Raw genomic sequence first — 17527 nt, 5'->3', positions numbered from 1 at the left:
TGGTCGGATGCAACGTACATGGCCAGCATGTCACCAAGAGTGCGATTAAAGCGCTCGGTCATGCTATTAGTCTGCGGATGATACGCAGTAGTGGTGCGATGAATGATGCGGCATTCTTTAAGGAGAGCCTCGATGACGTAGGAGAGGAAGACGCGGCCTCTCACTGAGTAATTCCCTGGGAGCTCCGTGGCGAAGGATGATGTGGCGCAGGAGAAACCAGGCGCCGTCACGTCCAGAACCGCTTGACAAAGGGGAAGTTTCCGCATAGCGCGTAAGATGGTCGATGGCCACGATTACCCAGCGATTGCCACCTGATGTGGTTGGCAGAGGTCCATAAATGTCGATGCCTACTCGATCAAAAGCACGTGCTGGGCAAGGCAAAGGCTGCAATGGGGCGGTTGAACGACGAGGGGGATCTTTACGGCGTTGGCAAACCAGACAGGAGCGGACATAATGATGGATGAATCGATACATCCCCCGCCAGTAGTCACGAAGGCGTAGACGTGCGTATGACTTCAGTACCCCTGCATGCGCGCACTGGGGATCGTCCTGGAACGCTGCGCAAATATCCGAACGCAGGTGTGGCGGGATGACAAGCAACCATTTGCGACCGTCCGGGAGGTAGTTCCGACGGTACAAGAGCCCGTCGCGAATGGAGAAGTGATGTGCTTGGCGACGTAATGCGGGATTGGTAGTGGGTGTCGATGGGCCGGACAAAAAACACAGCATGGACACAATCCATGGGTCTTTCTTCTGCTCCAGAAGAATATCCGTGGCAGCAAGGGAAGACTCGGACAATGAGGCCTCCGGGAACCTAGCCTCGTCTGTTAGTGGCGAACGAGACAAGGCATCCGCATCCGAATGTTTTCGGCCAGAACAATACAGCACGCGAATGTCGTACTCCTGCAGTCGAAGGGCCCATCCAGCAAGACGACCGGACGGTTCTTTTAAGGACGACAGCCAGCACAGCGAATGGTGATCAGTTACGACGTCAAACGGGCGGCCATAAAGCTACGCACGGAATTTGGTTACGACCCAAATTATAGCCAGGCATTCCTTTTGTGTGACAGAATAGTTCGATTCAGGTTTAGTGAGTGCACGACTGGTGAAGGCAACGACGTACTCATCGAAGCCAGCCTTTCTCTGAGCGAGAACGGCCCCAAGGCCGACGCCACTGGCATCCGTGTGTATTTCAGTTGGAGCACTTGGGTCGAAATGGCGCAGGATTGGTGGTGACGTCAAGAGACGACGCAGCTTTGTGAAGGCGGCATCGCAATCCGGTGACCAGGTTGAAAGGTTATGGCCACCACGAAGAAGCTGCGTTAAAGCTTCTATTATAGTGGCAAAATTGTGGATTAAACGGCGAAAGTATGACGCTAATCCAATGAAGCTGCGCAGTTCATTCAAAGTCGTTGGTCGGGGAAACTGGGCAACAGCTTGTAGTTTCGCCGGATCAGGGAGTACACTTTCATTCGATACGACATGGCCGAGGATGACCAGCTGCCGGGCAGCGAAGTGACACTGCTTCAAGTTAAGCTGGAGGCCAGCATCGGCGATGCACTTTAGGACGCGTTCAAGTCGAATTAAGTGGGAAGGAAAGTCCGGTTAAAAGATAACGATGTCGTCCAGATAACACAGGCATATCTGCCATTTGAGGCCGCGCAAGATGTTGTCCATCATTCATTCAAATGTGGCAGGCGCATTACACAGCAGGCCACATGGCCCTCACGGTGAATTCAAATAAACCGTCAGGTGTGATGAAGGCCGTTTTCGGACGGTCTGACTCAGCCACTGGCACTTGCCAGTACCCGGATCGTAAGTCTAAGGATGAGTAGAATTCGGCGCTTTGGAGGCAGTCTAGCGCGTCGTCAATACGGGGTAGCGGATAAACGTCCTTGCGTGTCATGTTATTAGGTCGCCCGTAGTCCATGCAAAAGCGAATTGTGCCATCTCTCTTTTTTTACCAGCACTACAGGAGAAGCCCAGGGACTGTGCGAAGGTTGTATGACACCGCGTTGGAGCATGTCTGCAACTTGCTCAGCGATCATGCAACGCTCCGTGGCGGATACACGATACGGCTTGTGGCATAAAGGCGCATGGTTGCCGGTGTCGATGTGATGTACAACAGTGGAAGTACGGCCTAAGCGAGATTGTTGTAGGTAGAATGACGTGCGAAAGCGGTCTAGAAGATGGACGATCGGGGCGTGCTGCGCTGGAGTGAGGTTGGGATCAATACACTGGTAAAATGTTGGGTCACACGGCGGCGTGGGAGGAGAAACTTGAAGGGCCAGAGCGTCAACCGGAGAAGCCGGGTCGTCAGGCACATCGTAAAGGAAGCTTGGCTCGATTTCGCCGGCATAACCAAGACACTCATTGTGGAGCAGCCTAGCAGGGCAAGGAAACAGGTTCGATACAGAAAGTGCACTCGAACCTTGTCGAATGGCAAGAAGGGCAAAAGGAAGCAAGAAAGGGTGGCGGCGAGCAACAAGCTTAGACGGTGTGAAAAGAACTGTGGAGCCGGAAAACCCAACGCAGGAAACGGGTACAAGTGCGGCAGAGTATGGAGGAATCTCCGTGTCGGCGGTGACGAACACACGCCCGGAAGTGTCATCAGTATCTTCAAAAACGTTGGTGCCGAATGGCGACAGCGCAAGTTCAGCACGGGAACAATCTATAACGGCATGATGAGGGGACAGAAAGTCCCATCCTAAAATCATGGCATTGGAGCAGCGAGGCGGAAGAAGGAACTGAATAAGGTATAAAGCGCCGCTTATAACAACACGCACGGTACACTTCCCTAAGGGTTCAATCGGCGCAGCGCTTGCTGTACGTAGTGAAATGGCTGAATAAGTCGTCGCGACTTTTCTAAGGGTAAGACGAAGTTGGTCCAAAATCAATGATGTTGCTGCTTTCGTGTCTACAAGCGCATGAACGGCAATGTCTTCTGCATAAACTTCAAGGACGTTCGCAGGAAAAAATGAGGCCTTGAGGAGTTCGCTGAGATCGCAGTTCTTGCCTCCGGAACTGCGGTCCTTAGTTTTTCTCTCGGATAGCTTCAGGACGACGGATAAGCGGCGACAGAGAACGCCGACGGGGAGACGGATACCGACGGGTATTGTAGGGTCAGGAAAGAGGAGACGAGGCTTCTTCGAAGGGCTGAGCGGCGGTAGCAGAACGGGACGGAGAGTTGAAACCGTTACTTTGTGCCCTCGGAGAATCCGAAGGATACCATCCACGCCGGCGGCAAAGCCGTGCTACATGCCCAGGTAGGCCGCACGAATAACAGATAGGCCGATTGTCATGAGCGCGCCATGGATTGAGAACGGCGGGCGGAGACTGTTGGAAATATTGGCGAGGTGGGCGCACGGGCTGCTGTGGCGGCCAGTAGCTGCTTGGGGAGGCAGGAGAATATGTTGAAGCTGACTTCGGAGGTGAGGGAAAGGCGCTGGTAAGTCTTGATTGATTACCTGCAGAAGGAGGCCTTGGATTAGCGACAACGGCAGCGTACGTAAGTGGCACAGGCGTAGGAGGCGGTTGATGAGCAAGTGGTACTGCGTTAGCGACTTGTTCTTGTATCATGAGACGGAGATCTGGAGACGAGCACGGCTCTGAGGCTGCAGCGACTGACAGAAGAGAGAGTTGGCGCACCACTTCTTCTCGTACATATTGCTTGATTCTCTCGAAAATTTTTGAACTGCAAGGAGCAGAAGTGACACCATCACTCAGAGCTGAAAGCACGACGTCCGGAGCGAGTGCTTGGCCCGTAGAAAGGCGTTGTTTGCCCAGCTCCTGATAGCTCTGGCAAAGCGTTATGAGGTCGTTGACTGTCTGAGGATTCCTTGCCAAGAGCATTTGGAAGGCGTCATCTTCTATGCCTTTCAATGTGTTCTTGACCTTGTCATCTTCGGTCATATCTGGGTCGATATGTCGGCAGATGTCAACTACATCTTCAATGTAGCTCGTAAAAGTTTCCCCCTTTTGTTGGGCACGACAGTGAAGCTGTTCTTGAGCCCGAAGTTTGCGCACAGCAGGGCGACCGAATACTTCTTGAAGTGCCGTCCGGAATGCTGTCCAGGTGGAAAAGTCAGCCTCACGGTTGCGGAACCAAAGATGGGCGACCCAGGAAAGGTAGAATGGTACGTAACCAAGCTTGTCGGCTTCAGACCATTTGTTGTGGGCACTCACTCGGTTGTATGATGACAGCCAGTCCTCTACGTCATGATCATCAGTGCCATTGAATTTGGGAGGATCCCGTTGGCGTGGCGCACCAGGACAGACGACTGGAGGCGGTGCCATGGGTGGCGCAGTAGGACTACTCTCCTCAGGCATGGGAGATGTGACAGGGATCGTCCGGCTTCGGAGTTCCAGGTTTGCAAAAAGTCCAGCACCTTCCACCAAATGTCGCGAAGCACCATGAGCAGTAAGCGTTCGCGACTAGAACGTTGGAGCAGCGAGAGGTATTGTAGCCGACCGAGCACCGAAACAAGGTTGTTCTTTCTCGTCGTCGTTGTCTCTCTCCTAGCCACAGCCCCACTGCTCCCTATTTTACAGTACAATATATATATATATATATATATATATATATATATATATATTGGCTGTTTCCGTAGTTCCAGCGCCAAACGCGCGGCATTATTGTGATTTTTTGGGGCCATTTAGACTTGCGCGATTGTTTCTCTTTGTCATGCATGAAGAGTGCTGTCACATCTTTCACTTTTTATACAATATCTTTCCGCCGTTCGTATAAACGCGTTACCTCGCGGAAATAAATTCCACAGCCGCAATCACGAGCCTGATGACGCATCAAGAGCCTTTTTTATTTTACTGGGGGACGTGCTCGTAATCTCTGGATTGGTGGCGTTATGTTGTCCAGCTTGAGGCGTATTCTTCCCAAGACATCTAATGGTTTTTTTTAAACGCCGTCTTTATCCACGTTTATCTACTGGAAATGGGTCTTCAGTGTTAATACCAAATCTGACCGTAGCTGTACATCTACATTATGTGATTTCAGCCGCTGTGCTTTCTTTTTTCAGCACTGGAAGTCCTATTAAGAAAAGAAGGGCACAGTGAATAAAGTAACATAAATAATGATGATGACAACCATAATAGTTTACGTTGTCAATATGCATGGTGATGAAGAGGAAGGTTCCGACAGCAGTGCAGTAGACATCACAACTTGTAGACATCGTCAGAAACCGCTGGAACGCTTCAAGCAGAGAATCTTCAAAACGTGCGAAACACGACTTTTATGACGCGCTGAGCGAGCTTGTGTTGATGAGCGACAGTGCAACAATTCTGAATACAGCCACACCGAGCTGCGGCCTGTGGGCAGTGTGAGAGAATTTCTTGTGGAGATGTGCCCATTAGCTGGTTAAATCGCTGAAGAATCTACACTCTGTTTTGAACAGACAGTTATTCCCTACCGAAAACAGTGTAGGCAAGAAAATGAGTGTTTTGAAAAGCTTTTTGGTTTTTTTAGCGCTATTGGAAGACCTGAGCGAAAAAAAAAAAAATCAGCGATCTATACAACGTTATGAAACCGTAATGTCTTTCCCGCATGGGTGTGGACACAAGCTGCCTATATGCCTCGTGAGCTGCACGCAGGCATTTTTTTAGTGGCCAGCTGAGCTAACATATGGTGTCCTCCTTTGTACTTACCTTTGAAAAGCGTAATTGGTTTATAAAAAGTGTCCACAAACGTGGAATATGAAAGCGAACAGCAAAATTTCCAAAACGCGCTTGCAGCCATGTTCTTTCTTTAACTGCCGCCCGGGTAGCGATCTGGTGCCCCCCTTCGGAAGTTCAATACATCGTGGCCACGGATCAAGATAGCTGCGGAGTCGAGTCAAACTTCACGAGCCAGCGTGCGTGAGCGGCCATTGTGCGTCACACACATGGCGAGGGGGAAACCGGTTTCGAGCACCCTGCGATAGATGGCACACTTGGTGATGTCGACCTAAAGCCCCTGAAACTTCGTAAATTAGCGACACTCTCCTCCTCCACCTTCACTCCTCGTTTCTCCTCTCTTTCACGCTCCCTCCTCGACCATCGCACCACCTACACTGCTCGAGCGTAGCGACGGCCCCAACATGCGCTCCTCGCCACTCCGTAAACGCTTCTCGAGCAAAAATGGAGCTGAAGCAAGGCGCGTGGGCCCACGTGATTCTATTAGGCCAATACCGGCGCGGTGGCGGCCTCGGCCAGAGCGCGCGTGGAGGAGGCGACATTATTCAAAGCGCGGCACTGCTTTACGAAGTTTGAGGGGCTTTGTGTGGATCATAAGGTCCCTCTATAATTTTTGAGGTAGCGACATCTGCCGCGCACCCACCTAGGAAGTTCCTGTAGCAGACGGCGCCCACGTTAAACCACGGCGCAGCGACATTCACGAGGTGAAATCATATCTGCACAAACGCGGATATAGAACCTACTGGTGCTTGACTGCGATGAAAAGCGAAAGAAGGGTCCTGACTGCTAAAAGTAGCCTTTTAATTTGCAATGAGCGCTGAAAGAAAAACGCTCGAGAGCGGAACGAGTGCTTGATCGCCTCGATTCCGCATCTTGACATTTCGTTCGTTTGCGCTCGAATTAAATTACATTACATTCTCACAGCGTAAATTATCTTCATCTAGTTAAGAAGAGCGGAAAGTGTTGACTTACTTGCATTTCATAAAAGAGTCGAAGCACTTGACAATGAACAGCACGGAGTCCGAGCCGAAGATAACGAGAGCCGTGTTTCGTGTCTGTCTGCGCGAGCCTTGGTGATCGCTTGCGCTTGATTCTCTTTGCTCTGTGACTTCTTTTGCTTGTAAGTTGGCGGCGTACAGATAGCCGGTACTTTTAACGAAGAATCCGTGTAAAAAAGAAAGCTGACAGTAGTTCTGGCCGAAAAACTTTCGACATATCGCCGCTGAAACGTGCTATGCTCACGGCAACTAAACAACATCCTGTGTGTGTGTCGAAACGAGTGCGCGAACAGACTTCTTGTCGCTGACTGTGTCTGTCGTGTAGCGATTACTGGACGACTGCTGTGTTTTGTGGATCAGTGCTGCGAGCCAGTGCAACTGTCGTGGCATTCTAAAGCGGCCGTATGGATCGTGACAGCGAGTCTCCTCGGTCGTGTTCAGGCTGCCAGCGCGCGATCTAATCTCGCGGCACACCAACATTGAGCGTAGTGTGCGCGCATGTGTGAATGCGGTTCCCCGTTCTCGTAAACCGTGCGACGTCGTCACGTAAACTTGAATCATGACGCGCTTTGTTGTCTTTATGCCGCTTCACCTCCGTGCACCGCTAAAGCCCCGTAAGAATTGCAGGAACCTTTTACGAAACTTACGTGGATTGGCCTGGCTATATTGCACTTTGTTTTGCTGGCAATCCGTGCATCGCTTCTGACATCTTTCCTATGTTAATTTGCAGTTGTGTGTTTTTCAACAGTAAAATGGCATCGTCGGTTACTGAACCTTCTTCGAGTGTAGACGAAGCTTGGAATTAACGAGCTCACAGCTGAATGTCATGTAGTTTGATTTGTTGAATTCTATTTTTATTATCTGATGTCCAGTGGGAGAGGCTATGCAGTATTTGGTTTTAAAAGCAGAACATTGCAGGCACTTAGGAATATATTCATTCACATGTTCAATGCACAAAATACGATTAGAATATGCAGAATGTGAAATGACTTTTTGGACATATTGTAAAGCGCAGTTAATAACGCGCGCACAAACACACGAAAGCCTAAAAGTAGAATTCACTGCTGAAATTGACGAATGTTTATCGCGCGTAACGCAATGCGGTTATTTGTCAGCCAGTTAATGCGCTTATGCCACACTATTTGCTTGCTTGGTAATTCAACGAATGCATGTGCTAAGTCAACGGGCTCAAAGTGCACTACAATCAATAATCTCCACACAACTCGGCCGTCAACAATCATGCGCGCCAATGAAATACTATCACAGCTCTACGCACACGTGTGCACTTTTTCTGAAACCTTTGTATAGCTTTACTTTACTCGCATTGCCGTGCAGTTATCGACGCTTCAAAGTCTTTCGGTCCAATTCTGTGTAACCATACTTTTCTTCTGCTTAGGTTCTGTTTGCCTGCGGGGCACAAAATAACTTCTTGCTGTCCTCCGTCCAGTTTCGGCACCCACGCGCACCGTAACAAGGCATTTTGGCCCTACCGGAGGGAAATTATGGCAGCAAAGTGAATTGCACAACAGGCGAAACGCGCGCTCTTCGCCCGGCGAGCAGGAACTTTCACGGCGGGAAAGGGGCGGAGCCAGGTCACATGTCACCGATCAGCCTATTGCTGGCGTCGTCGACTGGATAAGAGCCTTACCTTACTTTAAACATTTTTAAGGGATTTTAGTCGATAAGCGCTCGCGGTGCAGTGTAACCCCATGGTTCGCGTCCCAGAGGCAAGATATCGAGCGCTCCGCCGCACGTCGTGTGCTCACCTAGTCAGTTGTTCAAGCACAGTTGTGTGTGGAAGCCACGCGGATAATTATTTTGTGCCACGTCCTTATGCTATCCTTGACAAAAAATAAAGAAGCTGCATGTACAGCAGCACCTGCTATGTCCAGCACTTTTCCAAGTTTGGCGATGAATAAATCAAACACACCATGCAGCTGACAAAAACCTACAACACGGGCGTGTTCGCAGAAACATTCTTAGCAAAATGGCGTACCCAGGAGCTCTGTGCGTTCGGTATTTATATATTTACAAGTGCAAATGGTACTTTACTTTTAGAACTACGCTGGGTGCTAATGCCTCAATGTACGAGCCATTGCTGATGGTGATTGTTTTTGTACCCCTAGTCAACTTTTGTTGTATCACTGGACCAGACGCCGATTTCCTTTTTCGGGTACGAGACATTTGCAACGAGCCTCTCAAGGCTTTTGTCTTGATGGGAAGAAATAGTCAGTTCCCTTGTTGCTATCCTCAGAAAAAGCGTAGTTATGGCGTACTATTTCAAGCAAAAAAATGATGTTGCAAATACTCACAGCCAGCAACATTTTTATTGAGAAGTACCATGGCCAAAATTATAAATGCAGATCTCATATTTGCCATGAGCATTGCAGGCAGGTTCACAGAGCCGCACCAGAATGAAGAACCGAAAAACCACTTGTGTCCTAATTTGGCTGTAAAAGGCAACAGCAAATATAGGCATCTCACGGAAGCCGCATCTACAAAACTACTTTTTTGGGCTAGAAAGATGGCTCGAGTGCTTTCTTTAAAAGGAAACTGTGCAAATGGCCTTAGCTTACAGACAAATATTCCTTCATCTGCCCAAATACAGCTGCAATAGACTTGAATAGCTTTATTGTTCTAATAAACTCTTCAGCGTACGTAATGGATATGTTTTGTTTTTAACTAGAAACCACTTCTTTATTTTAGCAGAACGATAGGTGCAAGGTAAAAATTTTCCCAAAACCAAATCAAAGCAATCCATAGATAAACATTATGAAACATCGTTCCAGCGCACAATTGAACACGGACGAGAAGAGAAAGACAACACGAACGCCGGACTTCAACTGAATTTTGTTCATGGACAACAGGACTTTATGTACACAGGGGGAGGGAGTGGGGAGCTGCTAGTGCGCAGGACCTCTCAAAAATATTTCTTTGGTCTAGGCATCAGTCATCAGAAGTGCCGAACCAAAATAAGAAAGCAATGAAAGCAAAAAGTGAGAGAAGGGGAAAAAGAACCTTTCCCTCTCTTTTTTACATCACTCAGTACAATCTTGCTCATCTCCCGCCCTACCTAGCTGACTCGACACACCCGTTTGCCCAGAGATAATCAAGTTCTTTTTTCCCGAGTACAACAGAAGGAGCACTGACACAGTAATCATTTTCATTGGAGATACAAAACGCTTCAAAAATTTCCCGGTTTTTCTGATTGCTATATTTGCGCAACACACGTGTTCGTTCAAAAAACGCCTTGCATGCTGGCTTGTGCGAGAAACGGCGAATGTGGTCGGCTAAATGACCAGCGCCACTTAGTGAAGTAGCATTCCTGCGATGCTCTAGCAAGCGTTCATTCAGACAGCGCCCGGTTTGGCCAATATAGCATTTCCCACAGGCGAGGGGAATACTGTACACAACACCGACGTCACATTCAACGAGGGCTTTGGTGTGCTTTATTTTTCAGGCTGGCTTCTTCTGGGATTCTTTTACTAGGCGACACATTCGTCCCAGCTTTTGCGGTGCTCAAAACACAACACGCCAACCTTCTTGAGGCGGTGAGAAACCTGGTGCCAATAGGGCACTACGACAGGGCGCATAAGCGGGCGTGCGTCTTTTTTCAGCCTGCGCCTCCCGCCAACCTTTACCTCGCGAATCTGGGTCTCTACCACCGAGGCCACGATTTCTCCGTGGAACCCAGCCTTCTCCGCACGCCTTAGCTGGGCGTCGACGCTGTCACGAACTTGATGTTCGCCTGACTTCTCTAGAGCAGAGCGGATTCAGTTTTTTGCTACAGCTCTTTTTCTGACGATTGAAAATTATGAATTTGTTTTTTCGACCGTGGCTTGTACTGCCAGCACACGCGCGCTCCATGAAAAATAAGACACAAGTCGCGGTACTGGATACTACCATCTTGCGGCAGTTTGTGCGCGAACTTCATTCCAAAGGCAAATTCTTAATTATCAATCGGCCCACTACAAGCTCGTAAAAAGCCAAGACGACTCAGAATGGTCCTCACATTCGATTAGTTGCAGGAATCCTTATAACGTGGACTGAAATCTGCATCGCAAGAGTTACAGTGCATGACCGCACCTACACTGCGACCTTCTTTCCCCTTCAAAAGCCCTCACATGGCGAAATTCTCGGCATGGACTTTATGAATCATCGCTGCCGTCAGTGACCTAAAGTCAAAGTCGATAACACTATCCAGAGACCAAGCGCTCCATGAAAAATAAGACACAAGTCGAGGTACTGGATGCGACCATCTCGCGGCAGTTCGTGCGTGAACTTCATTCCAATATGATTTTGTTCCTATCTCCTGACGTCAAATTTGCGCAACCACCGACGCAAGCATCGGGCGGTAACCCGCAAGGTTGCCTGAATAGACCAATCAACCAGTCTCCTCGTTCGTAGGATGTCACTTTTTTTTTGCTTGATAAACGAATAGCATTGCCTACACTTGGCGGCTTGTCTTATCTAATTGGCTGACAAGAGGCGAGGAACACGCTCAAGTGAAGAGGGATTCGATGGGGCCGAGCGCCTGCACTGAAAATCGATAACCGGATGAAGTGGGTGGCGCCGGCGTCTGCGATTCGTCCGCTTTCCCTTACTTAGCTTGCGGTGGTTGATCGAAAATTGCGGCGGCATGGAACAGAAGCTTAAGAATGCCGCTAAAACGGATCCTCACCAAAGAAGAGTTGGCAGAACGAGGTCGTAAGCGTGCCGAAAGTGCTAGAAAACGTTACACGGTCACGCAAAAAGTATTATGGTACGCAGATAAACCCATGCTCTCCAGCAGGAGCGAGTAGCCAGTGCCTGAGGGACCGGCGGATATCAACTTTTATTACTTTCGGAAGGGGGCAGCCGGCGGCTATTCATAAGGAAACTCAGATTTGTTCGGCATATTAATGCATCTTTAACGCGTGCACATCACTGTGACGCGTTGAGTTTTTGCGGTTTTGTGACGTCGAGTGATGGGCAGTTCAAGTAGGTGCAGTCCGGAAACTTTTGACCAATAGCCGAGGGCTCGTGGCCAAAAGGCATCGAATCGGAAATAACACTTTTCCTTTTCTTCGGTCAAATCATGCTTAATAAATGTGTACACGTCATATCAGACGGGGAGGAATCGCGGTTTTCATGACGTCGCGTGTCAGACAGGTGATGTGGGGGCGGTCCAAAAAAGATTTTGGCCAATCGCAGAGGGCTGATTGCAGAATTGGAATAGAAATATTTGAACTTGTTATCATTAGAGCTCCCCAGGTCCACCTACATGCAGCTTGGAACTGCTATATAGAACGGCTACATGTTAGGACACCTGGCAGAATATACCGTAACTTCAAAGCAAAATTTGCACGTATCGAGACTACCCGGCGTGCATGCCACATTACGTGACTAATTCCACAATACTATACTCGTGATGATGATGATGATGCTCAATGGCATTCCCTTTGAAACAGGGGAGCGACAGTCACCTAACCTACTTGTTTCAATGAGGTATGCTATACATGTTTTTCATTCTACATATTTGTAAACATCTCCTTAACCTTTTTTTCTGAAATCTTCTGTATCTACAACTAACTATGCAACTGCTACATGACGTGCCACATGATGTAATAATATAGAACTGCAATACAAAGAGTGCACGTAACGACGCTACATTGCACACATCACACATAGCGTGACAAGTGGCGCGAAAATGTACTAATGAAGATGATTTTGATAGTGCTTATGGGGAGGATATATTGGCATCGTATTTTAACAAAGCGGTGGCAGTCAACTAGCCTGAATGATATGATCGGATATGCCATACGTGTTTTCATTACAGGAATATTTATAGAACTCTATAACCTTCTTTCTTCCTTAAGGCTTCTCTGTCGATCTCGTAACACGACCTATGCAGTTTCTACATGTCCGGCAACCTGGCGTAGTAATATGGAACTACAATGCAGAGGGGACCACGTATAGGCGCTACGCGGTTCGGATCTCACATTGCAAAACAAGTTGCACGATAGGATGCTACTGATAATAATGATGATATTTTTTTGGCATCCCAATTTGAATCGCGGCAGTGATATAGTCGCCTAACCAGCTTGATTTAATCAGGTACAAATATGCGGGTGTGCGGCTTAACCATGTCCGAATCCTGAGGGTTGAGCCAATTCCGAGTGTTTGGACCTTTATGGCCCCTTGGTGGAGGCAACACACCTCTTTGGCCTCGGCTTGGCTGACCCACACGGGGGAATTCGGTATTGCCTTTTACCGTCTCTTTCTCTCCCTCTGGCCTTCGTCTTTCTCTCACTCTCCATCTTTGTTGTCTTCTCTGGGCTTCCACTTCAAACTTTTCGAGGCAGGAAGGGTTAACCTTGCGTGAGTAGCCAACCTAGGCTATGTCATATTCGGTTGCAGTCGTAACGTACAGCGGGCGTTTGCAGGTCCTGTTTCACAGGTCGTGCAGCTTTTCCATGTAGGGCTCCACGTTGGGTGGCTGGCATTACTGGCGAAAGGAGTACACTCACTTATGGCTGCTTCCTTCCCGTCACTACCTGATAGCTCTCCTAAGGTGGGCTGCAGCGATGAATTCTTCGAGAAAATATTATTTGTGAGAAATGTTTACGTCTGTTTTTTGTTCTTAAGTTTTTACCAACCAACTGTCGCCAACGATTGATGCAGTACTTATTATGCTGACGGTCTCTGTGTTGCCAAGCTCGCTAGACCACGCGCTAAACATAACTTATGCAAAACCACGGTGTTGAAGAAATGCTAATGCGGACGAGCTTTCTTCAGGTGTCTAAATAGGAAGCTTTGCGTCAGCACAACACGAATGCTACCAATTGAAATACGTGTAAAACGCAGAAGTGCATTTACGAGACAACCGCTTGAACGATTTTCGAATGAAGGTGGTTAGATTTGAAAGAAAAAAAGTGTAATTCTAGTTAATGCCTTTGTTGGGCAGAGTTTCGATTCAGGGCTCTGAGGGGGGGGGGGGGGGGTTACGAAATTCCCCGAAATTGGTAAATTTTGAGAAACTGCAGGCACGAAATTTACAAATGAGTAACTCGGCAACAGAAATAGATATGACAGCTCTGTGACGTGCATCCTTTATAGCATGTGAAGCGTACGAAGTGGCAGAAAAAGCAACAGTTTACATGATATTGTTAGAATGCTTAGAGGGTTCTGAAGAAAACTGGTCCTTACAATTTAGTGACATATTTCATAACGGTGTGTATTACATGAATTTAGTCAATTTTCAATATATTATTAGGTGCATTCACAATAACGATACCCCTTTCTATTGATGAATAAAATTTTAGGAACTTCATTTAATATATATATTTTTGATTTCCCGTATTTAACAGCTTTATAGAAAAGCAATCGGTTTCTTAATCAGCAAAGCGCTTCCTGTGTTCACTATATTTTACCCTTGGTTTTTTTAAATGCAAAGTGATGTGGGCTGTATCAAGGACGCACCGGCAGTGGGATACGTGAAACGCCTTGTGCGTGCTGCAGGCGGTGTATGCGCACTAGCATTAAAAAATGACGCAACGAAGTTGACACGCTACGTTTATTCACGCATTGGATTGCTACACGGCTAACTTAGGTTGCAGCTACTCGAGGTCTCATGGTCGAATTTTGTAATCGTGCTCGCTCCATAATAGTAGTGTGTCCGCTAGATTTGCAGAGGGTGTGTTGAGCAATAGCACAAAGCAGTGACTTCCCTCCTGGGGATGTCTGAGATTGACCTTCGTCGCTCGAGCCTGCCGTACCCGTGGACGCTTGAAGCTCCAGCGCTTTCCTAAATCTGCGTTCCCCATAGATATAGACGTGTTTCACCATGGTCGAAAGAGCTGGTTTTGCCCTATCTTGCTGCCCGAGTCTCTTCATGCCATAGTTTGACCGTAATTGTGCAACATGAAGGGATTGCTGAGCAAGCGTTGGAGTATTCCTCCAGATTACACATTGGTGGCAACGTGGTGCACCAAGCGTGATTGTTAGCAAGCGTTAGGTTATTGCACCATATTGTACATTGGTACGCGTTGCAAGTCAATCGATAAACTGTACCTGCTAAGGTGTATTGAGCCCTCCTAAACGCAACCACTAGTGGTCGTATGGACAAAGATACTACTGGCCAGTTACACTTCTCGGAACGCTGCGAGACGCTAAATGTGCTCCTACCGCCCCAAGCGTAGTGCGGAAACGGTGCCATCTACACACGCGGTGCATGCATGATCCAGTCATGCTGTGCTTGTTTTCTCTACACAATACTGAAGTAAAGTGCGTGTCTAATATGGCTGCGAAGATATTGCCACATCCTATATGGACGCCGAGGGTATGTGTCAGGCGATGAAAACGACGCTGAAGTAGCGTGCGGGTAGAGAAACAGACACGACAACAAAGTTGCGTTGACTGCTCTGATAAAGTGCTTTCATACGTTCTCTACACCGGCTTTTGCGTCTGCTACTAGGCTATGACATTGGTGGAGGTGCGTGGTAGGATTGCCTCATGCTCGGCACCCCTTGGCAGAGCCATACGTCGAACGCGGAATCAACTTCGTCCGTCGAAACTCCTGTTCACCGGTACAGTCGCCGCTTGCTAAGCCTGACGCCTGAGTTCAACCCTTTGCAGGACCCTGCAGGAACGCGTCTACCTACTTCCGCTATGGCTACTGCAACTCCATCGCAGGTGACGCTGCAGAATCCTAAGATCGCAGACAGTTTCCATGGTGACGCTTTTGAAGATGTCCGAGATTGGCTGGAACAGTTTGCACGTGTCGCCAGTTATAATGACTGCTGCTCGCAGCAAAAGCTGGCTAATGTCTATTTTGCGGTTCAAGACAGTGCGCGGACGCGGTTTGTGAACCGGGAGGGAAGTTTGACCACATCGGATGCCTTCCGCACCCAGATGCTAGACACATTCACTAGTAGCGACAGAAGAGACAACGCGCAGCACCTGCTCGAATCTCGTATTGCCAAATTAGAGCGTTTCCATGTTTGCAGAAGATATGACCCGCATTTTCTGTAGAGCAGACCCTTAGATGGCCGAAGAAAAGAAGTTACGCAATCTCTTGCGCGGAGTGAAGGAGGAACTGTGTCCGGACTCGTGAGGAACCCACCGACGACAGTGTTGGGTTCACCAAGGAGGCTACCGCTATAGAACGGCCACTACAGCAACGGTACAGCCAATATGATCGCAGAAACTCACCGGTGAACGCTTTAATTCTACCTGAGAGCTGCAGCACGTCTCTGCGCGAAGTCACCCGAGAGATTGTGCGAGAGGAGATCCGGCAGCTCGGGATTCCTCCTATGGCACCAGCGGTGGCTTCTGTTGCTGATATCGTCCGAGAGGAAGTTCGACAGGCCTTTTCGTCACCCCACCGGCGGGCGGTGCCGCGACGATTAACCTACGCGTAAGCTGTCTGTCGTCCTCCTCCGGCCATTTCGATGCTGCTGACACCGTCAGCCACTATGACGCAGGCCATCACCGCCACCCCCGAAGCCCTATTTTCGACAGTCACGGCCGGCGCCAGCTATACCGTATCGCCACCAGCCGATCGCTGCGCATCTGTCTTACGGCGAATCCCCTGCCGGTTACCCGCTTCGAAAGACCGATTTGTGGTGCACCGCTGACCGCCGGCCGCTATGCTTTAATTGCGGCGAAGCAGGAGATGTTTACCGTGCGTGCCACTGCCGCCCAGCTGGGTATCCAAGGTTTCTCAACTGCAACTACCCTGTGTTTGATGCTGCACGTACCTGCGACGAAAATTCTACAAAGTTTCGGCCGGAAGGTTCAGCGACACCTCGATCGCGTTCCCCTTGTCTGGCTCGTTACACCCCACCGACCCGTCGCGATTTTCTGACGCCTCTAGGGGCAGGTCCCCTATCCCGCACCGGGGAAACTAGAGGCAGCGACCTCCGGGGGTGAGGTTGCAAACCGTCTAACTTTCCAAGAACCCCCATCACCGACGACCGACGACTCCAACCACACCCCCTGTAACCGACGCCATCAGCACCGGTCTTGTCGTTTTCATTGACGGCCACCAAGTGGCCGCTCTCGTGGTTACTGGCTGCCGTTTTCGATAATAAGTCAAAAGATGGCCGACAGCCTGAGAAAAGTGAAGACACCGTGAACCGCGCCTGACATCAGAACTGCCGGCGGCGAGTTGATGACGCCGATTGGAAAATGCACAGCCAGAAAAGTAATCGCCGGTGCAACCTTCGTTGCCACCCTCCTCATCCTCTTTGAGTGCTGCAAGGAACTTATATTGGGGATGGATTTCTTGAGAGAGTGCGGTGCAGTGATTAATGTCCGTGACCTCGTCGTCAATTTTCAAGGAGCTCAGACGATGTCGACCCCGCGGAACACCAGCGACCCCGCTTACGTATCGCCGAAGACGACGTCACGCTTCTGCCGCAAAGCTGTTCCCTCGTACCTGTTATCTGCGACAACTTGAACACCGGGACGGGCGTCGCTGAACACATCGACGCACTGGTACTGAGTCAAGGCGTTTCGATTGCCAGGGCCGTGACTAACGTGCACGACGGATGTGCTGAACTCCTGCTGACGAATTTTACCAGGGAACGTCGACACATTGTTAAAGCCACGGCTGTTGCTTACTTCGACGAATTTACCTCAATACAAGACTGCCTCTCAGTGGAGCACGCGACGTCCACCGTGACTATGCCTGCCCCTGTGGTTGATATCAGTCCCACCTTGTTGCCCGTCGAACGCAACAGCCTTCTTTAGCTCATCGATGAGTTTAAGAGCTGCTTCTCATCCACGTCACGAGTCAGCCAGACGCCGCTCACTAAGCACCGTATTTTCACCGTAGCCGACGCCAGACCAATTCGGCAGAA

The 17527-nt window shown here is 49.2% G+C and overlaps 1 long non-coding RNA gene across 1 annotated transcript in view; it reads right to left on the bottom strand.

Annotated features, from left to right (window-relative positions):
* The window catches only part of LOC140219834 (uncharacterized), an 83830-nt gene extending 74668 nt beyond the window's left edge, over positions 1-9162 (bottom strand). Inside the window, exon 1 of the long non-coding RNA XR_011896071.1 lies at positions 8996-9162. This is a non-coding gene — a long non-coding RNA (uncharacterized lncRNA). The remainder of the gene's footprint in view (positions 1-8995) is intronic.
* Between the last annotated feature and the right edge of the window lie 8365 nt (positions 9163-17527).

The sequence above is a fragment of the Dermacentor andersoni genome, chromosome 8 (genome assembly GCF_023375885.2).
Source record: "Dermacentor andersoni chromosome 8, qqDerAnde1_hic_scaffold, whole genome shotgun sequence".
Classification (NCBI taxonomy): domain Eukaryota; kingdom Metazoa; phylum Arthropoda; class Arachnida; order Ixodida; family Ixodidae; genus Dermacentor; species Dermacentor andersoni.
The sequence above is the reverse complement of the archived record's forward strand: the minus strand, read 5'-3'. Positions and strand labels throughout refer to the sequence as shown.